The sequence below is a fragment of the Globicephala melas genome, chromosome 8 (genome assembly GCF_963455315.2).
Source record: "Globicephala melas chromosome 8, mGloMel1.2, whole genome shotgun sequence".
NCBI classification, from domain to species: Eukaryota; Metazoa; Chordata; class Mammalia; order Artiodactyla; family Delphinidae; genus Globicephala; species Globicephala melas.
The window spans coordinates 2,645,248-2,666,894 of NC_083321.1; the positions used below are offsets into that span (position 1 = coordinate 2,645,248).

The following is a 21,647-nucleotide window of genomic DNA, read 5'->3' on the forward strand; positions in this document are numbered from 1 at the left end:
CGGGAGCCGGCCGGGGCCGGGTGGGGAGGGGTTGACCGGCCTCCGGGGGGTGCGGAATGATCCGGGGCGGGGGGCGCGCCTGAGTCCCCGGCCGCGCGCGCCCTTTGGCCGAAAGGGGACCCCTCCCCCAGCCTTGCCGGTCCCAACCGCCCGCTCCCGGCCGAGGGGAGGGACGGCCCAGCTGCCCCTGCCGGGAGCCCCCGGCCCGGCTGCAAAGCGGGGCGGGGCCGCGGCGTCCCCACCCCCTACCCGGACACCTGAGCGGCGGCGGCGGCGGCGGCTCCCGCGCTCCGGCCGGGCTGGGCGCGGCGTCGCTCGGGTCCCCGCGGCCGAGCCAGGTGCGCGCGGACGCCAGCCCTTCCCTGGCGGCTCTGACCGGACCGGACTCTCTGAGCTGCGCCCCGAGCCAGGTGAGGCGGCGGCGGGGGGCTCGGTGAGCTTCGCGAGCGGGGCGGGGTGGCGGAGGCACCCCGTGCGGCCGGGAAGGACAGGAGGTGGCCCTCGGGCGCCCGATCGTCCTCACCGGCTGCGTTTTGGGTGCGTCTGGATTCCAGGAGTCAGCGGGTCCGCGCAGTCTCGGGCCCACAGAGACTGAGGATGTGAGGTTGGGGCAAGCGTTCTTCGCGTCCTGGTGGGGTCGCTTCTCTGTAGAGACCCCCCCCCCCCAACTCCCCCGTCTTCCTTCTGGACTAGGGGTCGGTTTAAAATGCTTTGGAAGCGGCCTGGGGGCAGAGCGCAGGAGCACCGCCTTTGTCCCCCGCGCGCATGAACCCTCTCACCTCCAGCGCCTTCCCTTGGGGTAACGCAGGTGGACCTACCTCCGCCCCCTGCCTGGGATCTCCTTGCCCTAGGTCGCCGCCCGCTGGCCCGGGTACCTGGGCCCGCATGCCCGGCGGTAAAACTGGCACAGGGCCGCCAGGGGGCGCGCGGGGGCGGAGACAGGCGCCGCCGTCGCCAGGTCCCCGGAGACCCTGCGTCGGCTCCCCCGGCTCCGCACCGGCGCCCAGAACTCCCACCCAGGTGCGCGCGGCTGGAGCAGCGGGCTCGGCGAGGCCGGGGCCGGTGCACCTGGCGCAGGCCCGGGGGTCGCGAGTGGATCCCCGGTCCCCGGGGCCGAGCAGAGCCCCCGCCAGGTGCCCGGCCTCTGCCCGCCGCGCGCCCCAGCCGGGGTGGGGGGCCCGGCTGGTGCCGATGAGCGGCCCCCCCGCGCCTGGCCGCCGCCGCCTCCCGTGAATTATGCAGGAGGCTGGCACCGGCGGGCTCGAGTTGCTCAAGTTTCCCTGGCAACTTTCGCCCGGGCATCGATCCGCCCGCGCAGCCCGCGGCCCCGGCGCCTCCGCTGGGTGTCCGGGCGCCGGGGGCGCCTGGAGACACCAACCGCGCACTCGCCGCTGGAGCTGGGACCGCTGGATTGTGCGCGCAGGTGCGATCCCCGCGGAGGGCCTCGCTGCCCGGGTTCGGAGGGTGCGGGGATAGGGGTGGACCTTGCTGCCGGGGCCGGATGACCTCGCCGCCGGTGTTCGGAGGGTGCGGGCCAGCGGCGTGCCTCCCGCGGGTTTGCGCGCAGACACTGCACGGGATGGGAGGGCGGGCGCGCGGGCGCGGTCAGTGTTTCCGTGGGGCTGGGGGCGTCCGAAGGGGGCGACGCCTCTGCTGGTGACAGTGGGCTTTCAGGCGGAGCTTTTAAATCGACCCCGGGCAGACGGATCTGAGAAGGCGCTCGGGCTCCCAGGTGGGAACTCAGGCCGCGGTACCTGCGGGGCCCGTGGCCGGCAGCTGTGGCCACGGTCCCGGGAGTCCTTAGAGGCCTTCCGAAAATAAAGTGGTTTCCGCGTGGAAGTTCGAGGTCGTAAATTGGATAGTTTCGTGACCTCTTTTTGTTTGAAACTCAAGTTCGAACGTTAATGAGGTCAATCCGCTAATTAAATTAAGCTCCAAGAATCAGAGAGATAATTTCGGAAGTCCTCCGTTGAGGGCGCCTTGATCTCTACCTGGGACTTGTCCCTCGGCTTTGCTGATCCGGCCGCAGGGAGAGCACGTGGGCGCTGGGTTCAGCCTCCATCCAAGTGCCGCGCTGTCCGCGTTAAATAATTAGTGACCACCGGTTCCGCGCCTGGGGGTTTCGGGACGACCAGAAGAGACCCCGGAAGCGGCTGCTTTTGGAGACCCGAGTTTTCAAACCACTTGTCCGCGATAACAAGGCTGCGTTTTGATAAAGGGGTTGAACATCTGTCTGCCTGGAGCTTTGTGCCCACTGGCGGTTCGGCAGTGATTAAGGGGGGGAAAGGTGGATGTGGCTGCCCTAAGGGGGGGTTAATAAATGGTAGCGTAGATTTTTGCCCAGAAAGTCACGGTGTCCTTAAGGAGGCCAGAGGGAGACCCTTGTCTTAATAGGAATTACGCTGCTTTACAAGTGTCTGGATGTAAGACTCCTGGAGTGCAGTGTTATCAAGGAAGCGGGTTCCATTATTATGTTGAGGAATTTCTGCTTTTCCAAGAAGAAAGAATTGGGTGGAAAGCTGGTGCTTCTTTGGGCCCCAGTGGAAGCGGCTGGAATTCTTCAAGAATCAAAAGGAGTCCTTTACGCATAAAGTGATTTTGTCTGTAAAGGTGGTTCCCAGTGGGCACTGTTGAGTGCACTTGTCTGCCTATAACAAATTAGATCCCTTTGGGCGGTGGGCTTGCGGAGGCAATCTTTTTGCCTCCTGACTCCAAGGACAATTTGCTTTAGAAAGCCCTATTCACATTCAGGTGAATTTCCCAGAGGCTTTCCTTCATTCATTTTTTTTTTTTTCTTGAAGTGCTTGGGGTTGTGAGGAAGGCCCCCACGCTGGCACCTAAGGGTCACCAATTTGGTCCAAGCCTCGCGGGGGGTGGGGGCCCTATTTAGGAGAAGCCTGGATCATCGAGGGTTCGGCAGGGGGTCCGATGTGAGCAATGCCACCAGGAGGAAGATGGTGTTGTTCCAAGATAGCATTGCATTTTATATTTCATCGGTGCTGGGGAAAAAGGATGGAAGAAAAAGCTTGACATACGAAAAACGTGCCGGGAGTGTGCAGGGAAACACTAGTTGAACTGATTTTTCTAGAAAAATAATTCTTTATCCTACTCGCTTTCTTTCTGAATATGTCCTGGAGTCCTAAATGATAGAGTTCTGGTGTCCTTGTCACCTCGGGTGAGTACAGGGGCCTTTTCCGAAGTGGGGCTCAGTTTGGGGGTTGCTAAGGGAATGGTGGGGATGAATTCAGTGTGGACCCCAGCCCCTGACCGCTGGACACGTTTCCCCAGGATTCCAGCTCCTGCTCTGTCAACTGAAGGCACGGCTTGGTGGCAGGCTGTTGGATCTGGAGTCCATAGTTACTCCTGGGCTGGGTGGGGTGGGGCGGAGGGGAGCGTGGGTGGAAAGACCAAGAGAAAAGTACATTTCTTGTCCTGGCTTGTCCAGGCTTGCCTTGTCCTGGGCCCTAGGGAGGGAACATTTAGGGTCTTCGGTCATCCATGTGACCCCTGGGGCAAATTTATTGAATCCTCTGCTTTGATTGAGGGGGTAGTTTGTGGATGGGTGGGGAGGAAAGCACCCCAAACAAAGACCTGGACTTTTTCATGTTGGGAGCCCCCAGCCCTCACCTGGGACTGACTGGGTGAAGGGCTCGGAGCAGGGCCGGGTGACCCTTGTGACCTGGCCACTGCACCTGACCCGCCCACCCGAATGAGGGGCCTGCCATTCATTCCGAGGTGATCTAGGTTATATCGGAATTTCTCTGCACACTGTAAAGTCGAGTCAACAAATAATCACCTGACGGCCAAAGCTGGCCACAGCAGACCACCACGGGAGGTTCCAGGCCAGCGGGGAGAAGAGGGGGATTGGACCATCAGTGCACGGTGGGACAGGAGCTGTGATGGAGGTGACCGCTGGGTGCTGTAGGGCACAGAGAGCATCCCCAACCCAGTCTGGGAAAGGAAGGGGGTGGGGGATCTAAAAACACCTGGATGAGGCCTGGGGTGTCTGCATTGCCCTGGGACCTGGCGGGAATGGTCTGGTTCTTGCTCTGTCAGCTGTCAGGTTCTCACCTTCTGCCTGGCCTGGCGCTGCACTCTCGCCATAGATGACCTCATCCAAGTCTCTCAAAACTCCGGAAGGAGAGAGGTGCGATTGGTTATTATTCCCAATTTACAGATCAGGGGCCTGAAGCTCGAAGCAGTGGAGCCACTCGCCCCAGACCACACACCTAGTGCGCGGTGAGCTGGGGTCGCACCCAGGTAGCTTGGGAGAGCCCGGCCCTTAAGCCTGCACACCGCACACGTCACCCGGTGGGAGAATTCATGTGGTTAGAAGATGATTTTTCTTGTTACTGTGGTGTGAGAAAAACTGTAGCCAGAAAGTGAAAACCAGAGTTTCTGATCACACTTCTTGAGGTGATAGGCCTTTTTTTTTTTCCTTTGAAAGCTGGTTCAAGAAATGCTTGGAAGGGGCTAAAAATGTTAATGTCAGTGGCTCCAGTGGTTGTTCTGAGATGGGTCTTTGGGGGACAAGAATGCATCGAGCACAGGCCTTCCCACCACTCAAGGGGTTTGCAGTTTTAACGGAAGGGAAAGGGGAGCCCACGCCCAATACTGGGGCAGATCCCAGAGGCTGCCCGGGGCTCAGGGTCGTGAGCTGTGTCGGTCTTGATGGTTATGCCCCGGGGATGGACCAACTGAGGCGTGTGTCACTTCCGGGGGTTGGGGGGAAGGGGGTAGGCAGCAGAAGCCTTCAGGGCTGCTGGGAGCTAGTGGGCAGCTGCAGGGCCCCCGGTGATTGGCTGCAGGAAGCCAGTGCAGGAAGGGGTGGGACAGGGTTTAAAAATTGTCCTTGTGAGGTTTTCAGAGTCCTTTCCTTGACTCTCAGGATGGAATGAAGCCACAGGCTCCAGATGTCAAAGCTGCAGATTTTTCTTCCTTCCTTCCTCCCTTCCTCCCTCTCCTTCCTTCCTTTCTTTCCTCTCTTTCTTTTTCTCCCTCCCTTCCTCCCTCTCTCTCTCCCCCTCCCTCCCTCCCTTCCTACCTTCCTTTCTTGTTTTTCTTTTTTTTTTTTTTTGCGGTACGTGGGCCTCTCACTGTTGTGGCCTCTCCCGCCGCGGAGCACAGGCTCCAGACGCGCAGGCTCAGCGGTCACGGCTCACGGGCCCAGCCGCTCCGCGGCATGTGGGATCTTCCCGTACCGGGGCACGAACCCGTGTCCCCTGCATCGGCAGGCGGACTCTCAACCACTGCGCCACCAGGGAAGCCCCCTTTCTTGTTTTTTTCTTATGTATACAGTCACCTTTATGATAATTCATGAATCCATTAGAAACTGACATGGATCTTTCTGTTATGACGTCTAGATTCTCATGGGCATCTGCTTTCCACTCATTAGAAAATCCAGGTTTACTTGAGAATGGGGAAGAAAAGCCGATATCGTAGCGTCATTATGACAAGTCCTCACCTCATAGGAAACCTGAAAGGGTCTCTGGGCACCCCCAGGTCACAACACTGTGCTGTCTTCACAGACCTGCCCACACTCAAGTGTCTTCTGGAATTCCTTCTAAATGTCAATGGGCACCTGGACAACACAACGTTTTATTGCTCTGCTGGTTTCTAGGGTGCAGGTCCAGGGTTAAATAATGTGCCCAAACTTAGCATTTTCAAACTGTCCAGGCTTATCTTCCAAAAGTAGCGTATTACTCCCTTTACCAGCTCTCCCTGCCAAAGAGAGACCCAAAGCATTAAGTGTTAACTGCAGAGAAGTTAGGTGGGGCTCCGTTTCTCGCCCCAGACCTAGTTATTTGCAATCCCAAACAAACGCTAGCGCCACACACGCAGGACGGTAGTCCTTCCTGAAAGGCCAGAGTTCATATGATGGGCCTCTCGGGTGAGGGGCTTCTGGCCCACCCCACAGAAATTCTGTCTGAGGCCCAAGAAGCAGGCCGGGAGCTCCCCAGAGGGTGCCACTGTCAGGGGTTCTAGGAACGCACTTTGAGGAAGATGGTTGGCCGGAGTCCTGAGCTGCTGCTTCAGTTAAAAAGGCCTGATTTGGGAGGTGCACCTGGAGGCCTCCGTCAGGTGGATAATCACTGGCTCTACCTCGCTGGGACAGCTTTCTTCCAAACAAATTTCTTTTTGCCTCTCGACTCCCTTAACATTGTTTAAAAAAACTGTATGTCCTCTCACACGTTTCCTGCAACATTTTTGTATGGACAGTGCAGATACCCAGCAAAGCTGAGAGAATTGCACCCTGAATTAGTTTATACCCACCCCAGATCCTTCTATGAACCATTTCCCTAGACTCCCCAGGCATTTTCAGGTCCGCCTTTAAAGTTGTGCTTCGTAGGTTTAAATGTTTGCCGAGGACGTAGAACGTGGTCTGTGAGGTAAATATTGACATTTGAAAAGTAACTGTTCCCTGACTTTAACCGTATCCACTGCGGCCCAAAGTGTGGCTTGACACCCACCTTTGCTTGACAGGTACCTGGAGGGCCTTTAGGGGATGCTGTTTGCTCCTCTCCTTTCCTGGATTTATAGCCCCACTTCCCCGAGGAGTTGTATCCTGATATAATAGACTTTTATGCTTGTGGGTCTTTTATTAATCGATCAAGCATATTTCTCTGCAAGAAAAATAATACATACATTGATTTTTAAAATTTTCTGTAACCTCAAGTCACTAAGTATTTTTTAAAAAGTCACTTCTGGATTGAGAAAGCCCTGTGATCAAACACTATATATACATTAGAGATTTTTAGAAATGGAAAAAGGAAAATGTTCCTGGAACTGCCTCTCTCAGCGATCAGGCGGTGGGTGTTTTTGGTATTTAAATTAAAGCTTTAGGTGAAGTTCCCCCTTTGTTTGGTATCCGGGAGTCCCCTCCCCACGAGATTCAGAGGCGGCTGGACGGCCTTTCAAAGGTGAAAGATGGGAGGGGCTGCTGGGAAGAGGGAGACCCCAGGCCTCTCTGTGACTGGGCTGTTTCAGAAAAGACTGATTCCCTTTAGACTGGACCCCTTGGAAAGGGTCCACGCACCCCAGTTTGGAGCCCCCTGCAGGGGAGGAGAGGGAAATGGGCAAGAATTCAGCCCTGCCCTCAGGGTTCCGGCAGGTGATTTCCCCCCCTGGGGACAGGGTTGACACCTAGGTGACAGAGTGACACAGGATGCCACCTGTGTGCTCCACATGGGCCAGGCCCTGTGGATGGGGGTGTCCTGCCCCAGACTGTCAACACTCAGGGTTCCTCCCAGGGCTGCACAGGAGAAATGAGAAACAGGGCCCATCCTCCTGGCCAGGAGCCTGGACCGCCAGGACCCTTTCCCAGGGGCTCTGATGGGCCCATGGTGTGGCTTGAGCCTGAGGAAGGGCAGGACGGAGCAGTGGGGTCTGTGTCCTGCCAGATTGGGTCCCAGGAGGCTTGGGGCACGAGGAGAGGGTCACACATCCTGAGCAGAGCTGAAGGCCGGCCTGGAGGAGGGAAATGAGCCTTTGAACCTTCCTGAAAATTCAGCCTGGGCTCCCTGCCCCGGGGCCGATGAAGGCTGGGTTGGGGGCGGAGGAGGCAGCTTACTGCACCCCAGAAAGCACATGGCACAGCAGCTCCTGTCTGGGAGTTTTCCTGACCCCCCATCAACCGGGGCGGGGTGTGGCAAACGATAGGGATTTGCCTGTAGACCCCATCAGCAGGCAGGCAGGTCCCCGGGAAAGGACCAGGTCCTGTTTCTCTGTATCCCAGGGTTCCGGAGGGGTACCGGTTCGGAGTAACCCTGTCCTTGGAGCTGGACAGCACCAGTGGTTCCACACTTCCCCTCCCACATGTGTATTCAGCTTCCGGAAGTCACAAAACCAGTCAGGCCACTGGCCTGTTCCTTCTTGGCCTCACCCTGAGGGTTCAGACCGGGCCAGCCCAGTAGCTGCACTCAGGCCTGGCCGCTCCCTGCCACCCACATCCGGGATGTCGGTTCGTGGCAGGTGGCACGTGAATTTACATCCACCAAGATTACCTCTGGGATGTTTACAAAGCTGGTGCGCTGGGACGGGAGGGTGGGGAGAAAATCAGCTGCGGTTAGATGCTTATTTTGTTAAAACTCGGAGTCCAGATGAAGGTGGGGGTGGAATTCCTGAAGACGGTTGTGGCGAGCCTGGCGTGTGAGGTTAATTATTCTCCAAACCTGGGGCGGTGAACGGCACACCCTTGGTTCCCAAGAGTTTCAAGGCTTCTTGGCTTTCCTGCAGCGAAATGGTCCAGAAATATGTGGGATGAGGCCGCCTGGTGTTGGTGTGTTTTGATTCTTTGGGGTCCCTTCTGGGGATGTCCCAGGCTGGTGAGTGACGGCGTGGGTGTCTGTGCTGAGTCGGTAGGATTCTGCTCTGCCTCTTGATCTGTTTCTCTTTCTGATGAGGTTCTTTGGGTCGTGGGGGAGGGACATCCACTCAGACCAGGGTCAGGGGTGTATTGGGGGACCCAGGACTGTCACTGTCACTGTGGGGCTAAACGGGCACCCGGAGTTGTCTTTCCGTCCGTCTCTCTCCCTCGGTGGACCATCTCGATGACTTTACATTGTGAAAATCAGGGTAACAGCGAGTGTGTGAGCTGTGCAAGGCTCCACGTGCAGACGCACTCCATTCCCACCACAGACCCGAGAAATGGGCACTTGTATCCTCATGCTCGTTCTCCGGGGAGGAAACCAAGGCAGAGGGAGCTGACCTGACTGCCAGGACCCTACACCAGGCAGCCGTCCACTCCAACGTGCAGAATTAGGGACCCATCCTGCCCCATCCTCTGTGTCATCTCAGGGGTGATGCCCAAGCTGACCTTTCTGCTCCTTTCAGGGCGAGTGGGCCAGGGTAGCACAGGACTTCTCAAACTTTTGGTCTAAGGACCCCACTCGCCTCTTTGAAGAGTTTTTTTTTGCTGTACGCGGGCCTCTCACCGCTGTGGCCTCTCCCGTTGCGGAGCACAAGCTCTGGACGCGCAGGCTCAGCGGCCATGGCTCACGGGCCCAGCTGCTCCGCGGCATGTGGGATCTTCCCGGACCGGGACACGAACCCGTGTCCCCTGCATCGGCAGGCGGGCTCTCAACACTGCGCCACCAGGGAAGCCCCATCTTTGAAGAGCTTTTAAGGACCCCAGAGAGCTTTTTGTTTATGTGCGTTGTATCTCCTGATATTTATCCTGCTAGAAATTTAAAAAGAGAATTTAAACCTATTTGGTTAGTAATGCATTTAAAAATGAGAGTACTAAACCTACATGTGTTATTGTAAATAAAATATTTTTATGAAAAATAGCTATTTTTCAAAACAAGAAAAAATGAAGAGAGTGTTTTACATTTTTGCAAAATCTCTTTACTGTCTGGTTTAACAGAAGATGGCTGGATTTTTGTATCTGCTTCTGCATTTAGTCTGTTGCAACATCACATGTTGTGTAGCTTCTGGAAAACCCTGAAGTACACTTGGGAGAGGGTGAGAGTGAAATAACAACTAACGTCTTAGTGTTATTATGAAAATGGTCTGACTTCATAGACCCCCTCAGAGGGCTTTGCGGAACCCCCCCAGGGTTCCCTGGATCATACATTGAGAACCACCTGAAGAAGCATGGGACTGGCAACACGGACAGGGTGTGGGTCTGAAAGCTGGCTCTGCCCTGTAGTCGGGTGGATGTTTCTAACACGTGTCCCTTTTCTTGTCATTCAGGATGCATCTGTGAAGTTTAGTTGGGGACCCCAGAAGGTCATCAGGTGGTCCCCACCCCATGGGACAGGCTCGCTGGTGGCAGAGGCTAGGGTGGTAGGATGTGGGCTCAGCCAGGCGGGAGCTGGTCTGATCCACAGCTGGTACTTTGCTCTTAGGGGTGTAACTTGTGTGTGTGATGTCACCAGGAGCTAAATTGTGTGGCAGTGACAGGTGGGGAGCCGTGGCAACATTGTAAAGCAAGAAGGCTGTTTTCTGCTACCAGGGTCCACATGCAGAGGGACCGGTGGACAGAGGTGGGGTGGGGGGACCAGGGCAGCCAGCGGGAGGGAGGAGAGAACTTCCATGCTTCTTCCTTTCCAATCTGGATGCTTCTGTCTCGTGCCTAGTTGCCCTGGCTAGAACCGTCAGTACAGTGTTGAATAGAAATGGTGAGAGAGCGCGTCCGTGTCTGGTTCCTGATCTCGGGGGAGGGGAAGCATCCAGCCGTTCACCGTTAGTTGTGACGTTAGCGGTGGGTTTCTTGTGGCTGCCCTTCATCAGGTTCAAGAAGTTCTCGTGTCTTCTTTGTTGAGTGTTTATATCTTGAAGGGCTGCTGGATTTTGTCAGGTGCTTTTTCTGCATCTCTTGAGATGATCAGCTGCTTTTGGTCCTTTATTCTATGAATACGGTGTCTTACATTAATTGATTTTTTGATGGGAAGCCGATTTGGTATTCTTGGGAGGAATCCCACTTAGTCATGATTTATTATCCTTTCTATATGCTGCTGGGTTCAGTTTTCTAGTATTTGCTGAGCTTTTCGTGTGTATGTGCGTAAGAGCTACGGGTCTGTAGTTTTCTTGGGATGGTATCATGGTAACAGCAGCCTCAAAAAATTGTTGGGAAGTGTTCTCTTCTATTTTTTGGAAAAGTGGGTGATGAATTGATATTAATTCTTTTTTAAATTGAAGTATAGTTGATTTACAATGTTGTGTTAATTTCTGCCATACAGCAAAGTGATTCAGTTATCCATATACATACATTCTTTTAAAATATTCTTTTCCATTATGGTTTATCAGAGGATATTGAATACAGTTCCTTGTGCTATACAGTAGGACCTTGTTGTTTATCCATTCTGTATATAATAGTTTACATCTGCTAACCCCAAACTCCCAATCCATCCCTCTCCCACCTAGCCTCCCCCTTGGCAACCACAGGTCTGTTCTCTATGTCTGTGAGTCTGTTTCTGTTTCGTAGATAAGTTCATTTGTGTCATATTTAGGATTCCACATATAGGTGATATCATGTGGTATTTGTTTGACTTAGTTCACTTAGGATGGTAATCTCTAGGTCCATGCCAAACGCAAATGGCATTATGTCATTCTTTTTCATGGCTGAGTAGTATTCCATTGTATATATGTACCACAACTTCGTTATCCATTCATCCATCGATGGACATGTAGGTTGCTCATCCGTATCTTGGCTATTGTGAATAGTGCTGCTATGAACATAGGGGAGCGTGTGTCTTTCTGAGATACTAATTCTTCTTTAAATGTTTGGTAGAATTCACCAGTGAGGCCCCCTGGGCCTGAGCCTGTCTTTCTGTGCAGTTTTGAATTTGTTAACTCGCTCTCTGCTTGGTCTGGGTATGTCCAGATCTTCTGTTTCTTCTTGAATCACGGTGGCTGGTTTGCATCTCACTGAAATCCGTTTCCTCTAACCGTCTAATTTATTGTCACGCAGTTGTTCATAGCATTTCCTCGTCCTCTCTTTTGTTCCTGTGAGGCTGCTAGGTGTCTCCCCTTCATTTCTGAGTTTGGTGATTTGAGTATTTCCCGCTTTTTTTTCCTGATCATTCTAGTGAAAAGTTTGTCGATTTTACTGACCTTTTCAGAGAACCAACTTATGGTCTCATTGATTTTTCTCTGTTTTTCTCTGTTCTTTTTCATTAATTTTCACCCTCACTTTTATTATTTCCTTCCTTCTGCTGGCTTAGCGTTAGTTCTAGCCAGAAGAGACAAATAATGAGAAGAGAGATAACAGAGAGGCACCTCTGTGGTCCGGGAGGGAAGGAGAGCTCGGTTAGGGGGCTGGGGGGGAGGGGTGGTCAGGGTGGGCCTCCCTGAGAAGCCGGCACCTGAGCAAAGAGAAGGAGGGGAGGAAGTGCTAAATAAGAAGTGAAGAATTTGATGGAAATTGATGTGAAAACACTTATTTGCACTTAACATTTTTTAAGTTGTGTTAAGGTACATGTAACGCGCAATTCACCATCTTAACCACTTCAACTGTACAGCTTAGTGGCATTACACATTCACATTGTTATGCAACCCTCACCTCCATCCATCTCTAGAACTTTCCGTCTTCCCAAACTGACGCTCTGTCCCCATCCCATTCGGCACTCACTCCCCCCCCCTCCCCCAGCCCCGGGCCCCACCATCCTACTGTCCCCCTCCCCCAGCCCCGGGCCCCACCATCCTACTGTCCCCCTCCCCCAGCCCCGGGCCCCACCATCCTACTGTCCCCCTCCCCCAGCCCCGGGCCCCACCATCCTACTGTCCCCCTCCCCCAGCCCCGGGCCCCACCATCCTACTGTCCCCCTCCCCCAGCCCCGGGCCCCACCATCCTACTGTCCCCCTCCCCCAGCCCCGGGCCCCACCATCCTACTGTCCCCCTCCCCCAGCCCCGGGCCCCACCATCCTACTGTCTCTCTCTATGAATGTGATGACTGTAGGTCCTCGTATAAATGAAATCACGCATTATTTATCCTTTCGTGTCTGGCTTATTTCACGGAGCATCACGTCCTCAAGTTTCATCCATGTTGTAGCCTGTCTGTGAATTTCCTCCCTTTTTAAGGCTCAGTAATCTTCCGTTGTGCCGATGGACCACGTTTTGTGTATCTTTTCATCCGTCCGTGGACACTCGGTTGCCTCCACCTTTTGGCTGTTGTGAATGATGCTGCCATGAACGTGGGTATTCAAGCCCCTCCTTTCAGAAAGCACGTTTTGAAGCGGTGACCAGCCCGAGGCCCATCTGGTCTTGGGACTGCAGAGCTCAACCTCTCGTCTCACCCAGGCTGCTTTCCCATAGAAAGAGGCCCATCTTTCTTCTTGAATCTCTCCACAAAGCGGGAATGACTCTGTCTGTTGGAGAAATTGTGGAGCACGATTCCTCCCATATCCCGTGTTCCCATCTCCCAAGGAGGAAAGGCCTGGGAACTGGGTCTCACCTTTGTGGGTTCATCCAGGTCTCGGGCAGGACCAAGGAAGGTGTCAGGGCAGAGAGAGAAGCAGGGAGGGGATGCCCTTCTGCAAGATGTCACTCATTCACTACCTGGTGCCTTGTGGTGCCTCAGGGTTTCTCAGTTCCGAGTCATCCCTACCCTGTTGTCATGAGACGTTCTCCTGTATTCTCTTCTAGTAACTTTAATGGCTTGCTCTATATTCGTTTATTATTTTTATGCCATCAGGAGCTGGCCCATGTGTCAGGCCAGGGCCCTTGTGTTGGCCCTTGTGTCAGGGTTCTAGAATGTTCAGGCCGGGATGTGATTTGTCTGTTTCAGTACAGGAGGACCTGCCCCCGCCCCTGCTGGCTTTGCCTCTCCCCCTCTGTCACGGATCCAGCTCCCAAGCTCATGTGGGGATTGGTTTTCTATCGATCTGGCTCTAAGTCCACCATGTGTGTTTACAATCCCGTTCAAAGGAGCTTTGAGACTTGGCGGTATGATCTCCTTTAGACCGCAAACAGCCACGTTGCAAATTATTCCATTCTGTGGTTGAGAAAAGGAGCCAGTTCAGAGGGGTGGGTCAGCTCAGGGCTCCCCGCCAGCACATGGCAGGGCGGGTCAGGCTCAGACATGCCGGACCCAGGGAGGGGCTCAGCCAGACCAGGGTGACGCCAAAGCGCTGAGCCGGTGTCTTATCTTCAGCGACTGGACAGACGCTTCCTTGACAAGGGACCCAGGCTACCACCGAGCACTTCTGTCCATTCAGTGTGGTGGCACTAGCCACACGTGGCTGTCGAGCCCTTGAAACGTGGCTAGCGCCACAAGTTGAAGGGACGCTGTTCTGTATGTATTGGGTTCCGTAAAATATAAGTATTCATTTCAACTGGGTTTTTCTTTTCTTGTTTGAAACGTGGCTACTAGGAAATTGAAAATTGCATTTGGTGGCTTGAATTCTATTGCTGCCAGCACGGGTTTGTAGCAGCCCTTACTGGGGGCTGGGATCAGCTTCCTTATTTCTTGTCCCCTGTCCCCCGCCACCCAGTCCCTCCTGCTCCTACCTTGTCGCCCCACTGTCTTCTTCTCAGACGGAGCCCCCTTCTTGCAGACGTGCTTCCTGGGTTTAGCAGCCAAGAATCTTCACTGGAGTAAAAGGGAGAGAGGTGAGAACCTCTATCATCCCAGCCTTCTACCCCAGGGTGGAGCTCAGGCCCACCTCTCAGAGAGACTGGGGTGGGAGGGGACCCCAGAGCTAATTTAGGATTGGTCAGGGTTCTAGAATGTTTGTGCTGGGGGGCCCAGGTCCAGCTTTTGGGAGAACACTGGGCCTCAGGAAGGAGAAGGGACCTGGCCAGGTCCCAGTAGGTTTCCTGCCGGACCCCAGGTCCCCAGGGCCGGGCAGCTTCCCCCAAACCCCGAGGCCACTGTGGGTTGGTGTAGATTCTCTACCCAGACCGGGCCCAGTGAAATAGCTTCTGGGGTCTGTTCTCCAAAAAAGCTGGATTCTTACTGGAAGTGTCTGGGAGTAATATTATTATTATTTAACATTCACTGCTGCCCCAGACATATGGGCAGTTTTCTGGTCCCCGCTGGGGTGTCCACGTGGTCCTAAGGCTTTCGGGTTGTGCAGTCACCTGGGACACCCGGCAGATTCCCCAGCAGAATGTAACACGTGCTTGGCTGTGGGGTCAGTGGCCTGTGGTGGGGGTGGTACTTTCCCAGAAGACAGGAAATGCCTCCGAGGTAACAGACCGTCCCGTCAGCTCCACGATGCCCCGTGTGGTGAGGCAGAAATGATTTCTTTACCAGGCTTACTTGGTGACATCATAATAAAGAAACGGTTAAATATTTTCTATTAACAATGCCATCACATAAAATAAAATAAGATAAAAGAAGAAAAATAAAATAATAGCTACCTATATCCTTGTGGGTAGCTTGATTCATTGTTTTGATTATTTGCATTTTATCGCCAGACTTTGTCAGAATACGTTTCATTGCCTACCGGTGCCAGGCACGTTCATGCCTGCGGTCTCGTGGCATCTTCACAATCCATCCCTGGGGGGAGGTATTTTTATGTCCATTTTACAGAAGGGGAAACTGAGGCCCAGAGAGGTGCATCGACTGGGGTTTTGAGCCCAGCAGGTGCCTTTGCGCTTTGACCAGGCCAGTCTCAGAGCTGGAGGGATGTGAGGATTTTGTCCAGCTTCTCTCCCCGTGTGTCTGTCCATCCTGGTGCCCAGTGGCCTTGACTGGCCACTTACTAGGAAATCCGCGCCTGTGACTCAGTTTGGATAGCCCCCTCCCCCGACCTCTGGGAGGGGGGAGGAGGATGTAGGCGGGGTCAGCTTCTCACATGTGCTTCTGAACCTGGGCGGTGCCTTTGTCCTGGTGGGGATGAGCGTGTGCAGCGTTCCAGAGCGTCCTTCTTCAAGGCCGTAGTCGGGGGTGTTTGGCCTGGAGGATTTTGGCCAGATGGGGAGTATGGCGCTGGCCAGGACGGGGCAGGGCTGCAGTTGTTTTCCGTCTCTGCTCTTGCCCCAGGATCTTTGGTCCACGACCCTTGGTCCATGCTTGTGTGTCCTCCAAGTAGGTGGTGCCTGAGCTCTGCCACGTGACTGCTGTGTGTCTTTGGGTGAGCCAGCTGACCTCTCTGGGCCTCAGTTTTCTCATCCTGAAAATGGGGTAATAACACCTCTCCAGTGGCTTTGAGCATTAAATGAGATCATCTGCATAAAATCCAGACTGTTGTTACCGACCAGGGTTCTCGGCCTCCTTAATCAACAGAAACTCATCCGAGGCCAGACAAGAAATTCAGGCAAGGCTTCCCTGGGCCCCCTGCTTGCTCACTCGCCGCGGGGGTGGGAGGCAAGCTGGTTCTTTATATGGGGGGCGGTAGGGGTGTGTCCAGGGGTCGAGCTGGAGGGGTGGCTTGGGGGGTTTGCCCACCTCTTTGTGGTGGTGTCGTGTGCAGGGGGCATGCCCAGTGCCCTGCTTTTGCTCCCGGCTCTTCAGAAGCGGCAGTCGGGCTTTTTGGTCTGTTTGTATCTTGTCCAGAATATGCCCCAATTGCACACGCATGCAGTTATTTTTAGTCCCTTAGAGTTTCTTTGTATTTTGTAGCTGGAGGAGACGTTTGTCCAGGTGCAAGCACGGCAGCACTGCAGCCAAGGGTCCCAGGTCCCCGCCTATCTCACTCTGATGGGCCTTGGTGTACCGTGAGCTGCGCTCATCGTCATTATTGGCAACACCTGTGTGTACTTGCTCTGTTCGGATTGGACCCGCGTCATGTGCAGGTTGGAGTCTGCCAGCTCGCTCCCCCTGTCCTGTTGGGACAGCCTGTTCAGGCCCCGCTGTGGATTCCCGCCCCGTCTGGTCTCTGCAGAGCCTCTGGCCTCAGCTGTAAGTTTATGTAGGGCTGTAAGTTTATGTAGGGGCTCCGGATGACGGGGGTGGGGAGGGGACCCGGCAGTCCTCCAGGGTACCTGTTGCCCCTGCAGGGGTCATCGGTAGCCTTGGGGGCCCACCTGAGCTCCTCCGCTCCCTGGTGTGTCCGGAAAGTTCCCACGGAGGGTTTCTCAGCGAGGGGCACTCCCCCACCCACTGCCCCGCGGGAGCCCCAGATGGCTGGGCTGCGCGGCGGAAGGTGCTGTTTCGAGCGGACCTTCTTGGCTCTCAGATGATGCTGCTGACACGGATGTGCTCTTGTTCATTTGAAATTTTATCCTGCCATCTTTTATTGAAGAGGGAGGAGAGGACCTGGGAGGTCGGGGTGGAATATTTATTCAGTTAGTCATCCAGTTAAGAGCCCTTTCTGAAAAGCCTGCAAGATGACGGGGCCTTTGGTGTCGGACAAACCAGAGTTCAGTTCCGCTCTGCGGAGGCTGCCTGTGTGGCCCACCTGTGTGGCCTCGGGCATTGCCTGATCCTCCGCTGTGTGGGATGGTAACGCCCACCTAATCAGTAACAATTAGACAGAGCTCATGTCAGCTAACAACCTGCAGAACAAAACACTCCAGAACTTTGGGGAAAACGACCACTGTTTATTTCAGGGCCAGAGAGTAAATATTCCATGCTTCATGCTGTACAGTGTCTCTACAAAGCAAGAGCAGTGGGGTGAATGGGCATGGCTGTGCCCCGATAAAACGTTATTTAGAGAAACAAGCCGTGGGCTGACTTTGGCCCACAGGCCAATCACTTGCTGACCCCTGGCTTATTTACCTCGCAATTTGGAAAGTGGACCATTTGAGTAGGACTCCGATGATTCCTGAGTTCACCTGTGGTCCGCTGGTGGGCAGGCCTCACTCACGTCTCCCGGGTGGGCTGGTTGTTGGCAGGGGTTGGGGGGTAACTGCATCATCCCTCTCTCACCCTGCCACGGGCCAGCCTGGCTTGGTCACTGGGTAGTAGTTGCAGGGCTCCCGAGAGCGGCGAGAACGCGTCCCTTTGCTCTGGCCCGTTTGGTTGAAGCGAACATAATGGCCAAGTCTAGGGTCATTGGGAGAGGACGTCCCCAGGCAGAAGGTCCAGGGAGGCGCGCACCCCGTCTGGGTTTGGTGCAGCCCCGTCTGCAGCTAGGCTCCCCCAGCTGCTGGTCATGATCGTCACCCATCATCAAGGGCACCAGTGGAGGGGCCAGCTGGGGTTTCACGCTGTTAGGGGTCACGGGCTCTGTGGTTCAGCTGGCGGGCGTAATTAATATTTTAACTTTGTTTCTGAATAATTTTACACGAGAGCTGTTACGAAGCTCACTCCCACCTGCACTTTTGCCCTCTCTGGTAATGGAGCCGGGGCAGAGGAGAGTTAAGAGTGTTCCGTGGAGGTCAAGGGCCACGGGGACTTCCCACTGGGTCCTGCTTTTGTGAGGAGCGATTTCCCAGAGGCAGAAAGCGGCAGGATGGGGCAGCCGGGCCCTGGCTCTGGTCCCGGCTGGGCCGCTCAGCTGCTGCGGGACCTGGGCCTCGCTTTTCTCTTCGGGAGAATGGGTAGATCAGATGACTTCAGCAGTGGGGTGGACAGCACGGTGGGGAGGTGGTGTACGCGTTCCCGCCGCCCCCCGAGGGCTGTGGAAGGTTGCTATGACAAAAGTCGAGGATCAGAGAGTTTTCCCTTTTCTCCTCATTCCTGACAGTGTTGGCATTTTGCCTCGTTTCAGGGTTTTTTCCTCCCTCGCTCTGTAAAGTGGATTCTGAACCCTCGTGAGCGGTTGAGAATGAGACTCTTTTTTATGATTGAGGTGAAATACACAGAACGTAAAGTCAACCATTGAAAACCGTACAGTTCAGTGGCATTTAGTACAAAAAGTGCTAGTTTTCATCACCCCGAAAGGAAACCCACAGACAGTCCCTTCCAGCCCCTGGCAGCCCCCCGTCTGCTTTCTGTCTTTACGGATTTGCCTGCCCTGGACATTTCATGGAAGTGGATCGCACGACATGAGGTCCTTTGCGCTTGGCTTCGTTCACTGAGCAGAATGTTTTTAAGGTTCGTCCACGTTGTAGCCTGTGTCAATGCTTCATTCCTTTTGATGGGTGAATAATACTCCCTTGTACGGATAGAGCGTATTGTGTCTGTCCTTTCTTCTGTTGATGGACCTTGGGTTGTTTCCACTTTTTTTTTTTATTACGTTGGATCTTAGTTTCCCAACCAGGGATCAAACCCGTGTCCCCTGCGTTGGGAGCATGGAATCTTACCGCTGGACCCCCAGGGACGTCCCTGGCTCCACTTTTTGACTGCTGTGTATGATGCTGCTAGGAACGTTCCTGGACCAGTTTGGCAGAATCGGCTTCCTCACTAAGGGGAGGACCTGCAGTGTGGGGCCATTCCCGCTGCCTTTCTGGATGAGAGGGAGGTGGTGACATTTCCTCTGTTTTGGGGTGCCCGTGGGGGGGAGCCACCTGTGCGTGGTCAGTTAATCCTCAGGACTCCAGGTGGCGTCTTCACGCATTCCCATTTCACAGAATTAGCTGGCACGCGGTCGGGGGTGGTGGCAGAGCGGGGCTGGAACCAGGCAGATTGACTCTGGGAGCCCTGGTCTTCCAGAGAAGGGCCCGCGGGGCTGGGGCAGCCGGGTCTGTCCAGGGCACAGGCTAGCGCCTCCTGACTCCCAGCCCAGGACACCGGGGCTACTCTGTGCCTGGGGCGTAGCCTGGGGGTTACAGAGCTGTTTCAGAACGCTTCACAGTTCCGATTTCCATCTCCTTAGGAATGATGGGCTGGGCACTGCTAAAAATAGCTGCAGAACGCTGATGGCTAACATTTTAAAACGGTTCAATAATTTAGTGATTCTCCGTGGGCGCCAGGGAGGATCGCTCTGAAGTGGGTGCTTTTAAAGTTTCCTAGAACCCAGTCACTGCTTGCTTTTTTCAACAATTTGAGGTATATTTCACATACCATGCGATCCACACACTTAAAGTGTATACGGCGGTGTATTTTTAGTGTATTCATGGATTGTACGGCCATCACCACAATCAATTTTGGGACATTTTGGTTCCCCCCAAAACAAACCCCGTACCCATTAGCAGTGCCCCCCATCCCCCCTCCCCTTCCCGGACCCCGGCAGCCCCTCATCCGCTTTCTGTCTCTGTGGTTGTGCCTATTCAGAGCAGTTTATGTAAATGGAACCGTACGATGTGTGAGGTCCTTTTATGTCTACCTTCTTTCACTTACAGCATCGTGCTTTTCAGGGTTCATCCACGTGGTAGCGTGTGTCAGTGCATCGTGTCTTTTTGTGGCCGAATAAGATTCCATTGCACGGATGGACCGCATTTTATTTATCTAGTCATCAGTTGGTGGACATTTAGGTTACTTCCACTGTTTGGCTATTAGGAAGAGGGCTGCTATGAAGATGAGGATACAGGTTTTTGTGTGGACATGTGTTTTTATCTGTTTTAGCTCTACGCCTCGGAGTAGAATCATACGTCTTGGGTCACATGGCAACTCTCTGTAACCTCTTTTCATTAGTTTCATTTTCCACAAGGTACTTCTTAAAATAAAAGGAAACTATTTTTAAAATAATTGCAATTCTAAGAAATAATACAGAGCTGTCCCCTGTACCCTCTACCCAGTTTGCCCCATGACTAGTATCTTGCAGAACTAAATGGACAACATCTCAGCACAGGGACATTGACAGTGACACGGTCAAGATACAAGTGTTTCCATGAGCACCCGGATCCCTCATGCTGCCCTTTTATAGCCCCACAGACTCCCTCCTGCTTCACTTGCTTTTCAACCCCTGGCAACCACTCATCTGTCTTCCATCTCTATAATTTTGTTATTTCAGTAATTATACAGAAGTGGAATCACACAGTAAGTGACTTTCTGGTGTTGGCTTCTCTCTCTGTCATCGAAACTCCGTAGAGATTGTTGCGTATCCGTGGTCCCTGCTTTCTTATGCAGAGTAGGATTCCATGGTGTGTATGCGTCAGTTTGTCTAACCCGTCACCCTTGGAGGGGCACCTGGGTTGTTTGCAGTTTGGGGTTGTTACGAATAAAGCTGCTATAAACATTAGTTTTCAGGTTTTTGTGTGAACGTGAGCCTTCATTTCTCTGGGATAAATGCCCACGGGTGCAGTTTCTGGGTCGTATGGTAGTTGCATGTTTAGATTTTTAAGAAACAGCTACACGGTTTTCCTACATGGCTGTCCCATTTTGTATTCCCGCCAGTAATGTGAGAGTTTGCCCATTTTCTCACAGAATTTTACTGTTTTCTACTTTAGCCCCTCTGGTGTGGGGATATGTCCCTGAGGTTTTAATTTGCATTGCTTTAGTGGCTAATGATGTGTTTTTTTAAGATACACTGAAGAAGCATTTAATTAAAAGATTTATAATTTCTTGATGTTTCATTGCACTTTAAAAGGCATTGTGGCTAATGATGTTTTGAACATCTTTTCATGTGCTCTTTTGTCATCTCGCTATCCTCCTTTGTAAAATGTCTGCATGTCTTTTGTCCCTGTTTTAATTGGATGGTTTGGTTTTTATCCTGTTAAGTTTTGAGAGTTTTTTATATTCTGAACACTAGTCCTCTGTTAGACGTGTGGTTTGCAAACATTTTCTCCCAGTCTGTGATTTGTACTTTTATCTTCTTCTTCACAGAACAAAAGGTTTTAATTTTGATGAGATCCAATTTATTGATTTTTTTTTCTGTGTGTGGATTGTGATTTTGGCATCCTTTTGGCATTCCTAACCCTAGATCCTGAAGATTTTCTCCTGTGAGAAGTTTTTTTCCAAAGTTTTATAGTTTTACATTTTACATTTAAGTCCATGATCTGTTTTGAGTTGATTTTTTAAAAATTGAACTATGGTTGATTTATAATGTTCTGTTAGTTTCAGGTATACAGCAAAGTGATTTAGTTATACATATATAGATATTTATCTATTCTTTTTCAGATCCTTTTCCATTATAGGTTATTACAAAACATTGAATACAGTTCTCTGCATTATACAGTATGCCTTCGTTGTTTATCTGTTTTGTATATAGTAGTGTATCTGTTCATCCTAAACTCCTAATTTATCTCTTCCCCCACCCCTTCCCCCTTTGGTAACCATAGTTTGTTTTCTATGTCTGTGAGTCTGTTTCTGTTTTGTAGATATGTTCATTTGTGTCATATTTTAGATTCCATATGTAAGCGATACCATATGATATTTGTCTTTGACTTACTTCACTTAGTAAGATAATCTCTAGGTCCATCCATGTTGCTGCAAATGGCATCATTTCATTCTTTTTTATGGCTGAGTAATATTCCATTGTATATATGTACCGTA

General features: G+C 52.9%; 1 protein-coding gene across 12 annotated transcripts in view; it reads left to right on the top strand.

Moving 5' to 3' along the window:
- The first annotated feature begins 283 nt into the window (after positions 1-283).
- Positions 284-21,647, top strand: part of SHANK2 (SH3 and multiple ankyrin repeat domains 2) — a 548,430-nt gene continuing 527,066 nt past the window's right edge. For 8 of the 12 annotated variants that reach the window (XM_060302793.1, XM_070046074.1, XM_060302788.1 and 5 more), the window contains exon 1: positions 1,252-1,423. The gene's annotated coding sequence lies outside the window, so the exon portion shown is untranslated. Of the gene's footprint in view, positions 411-1,247; positions 1,424-2,401; positions 3,176-21,647 lie in introns of those variants that run through there. The other 4 variants (XM_060302789.1, XM_070046075.1, XM_060302792.1 and 1 more) reach the window with 4 other exon arrangements.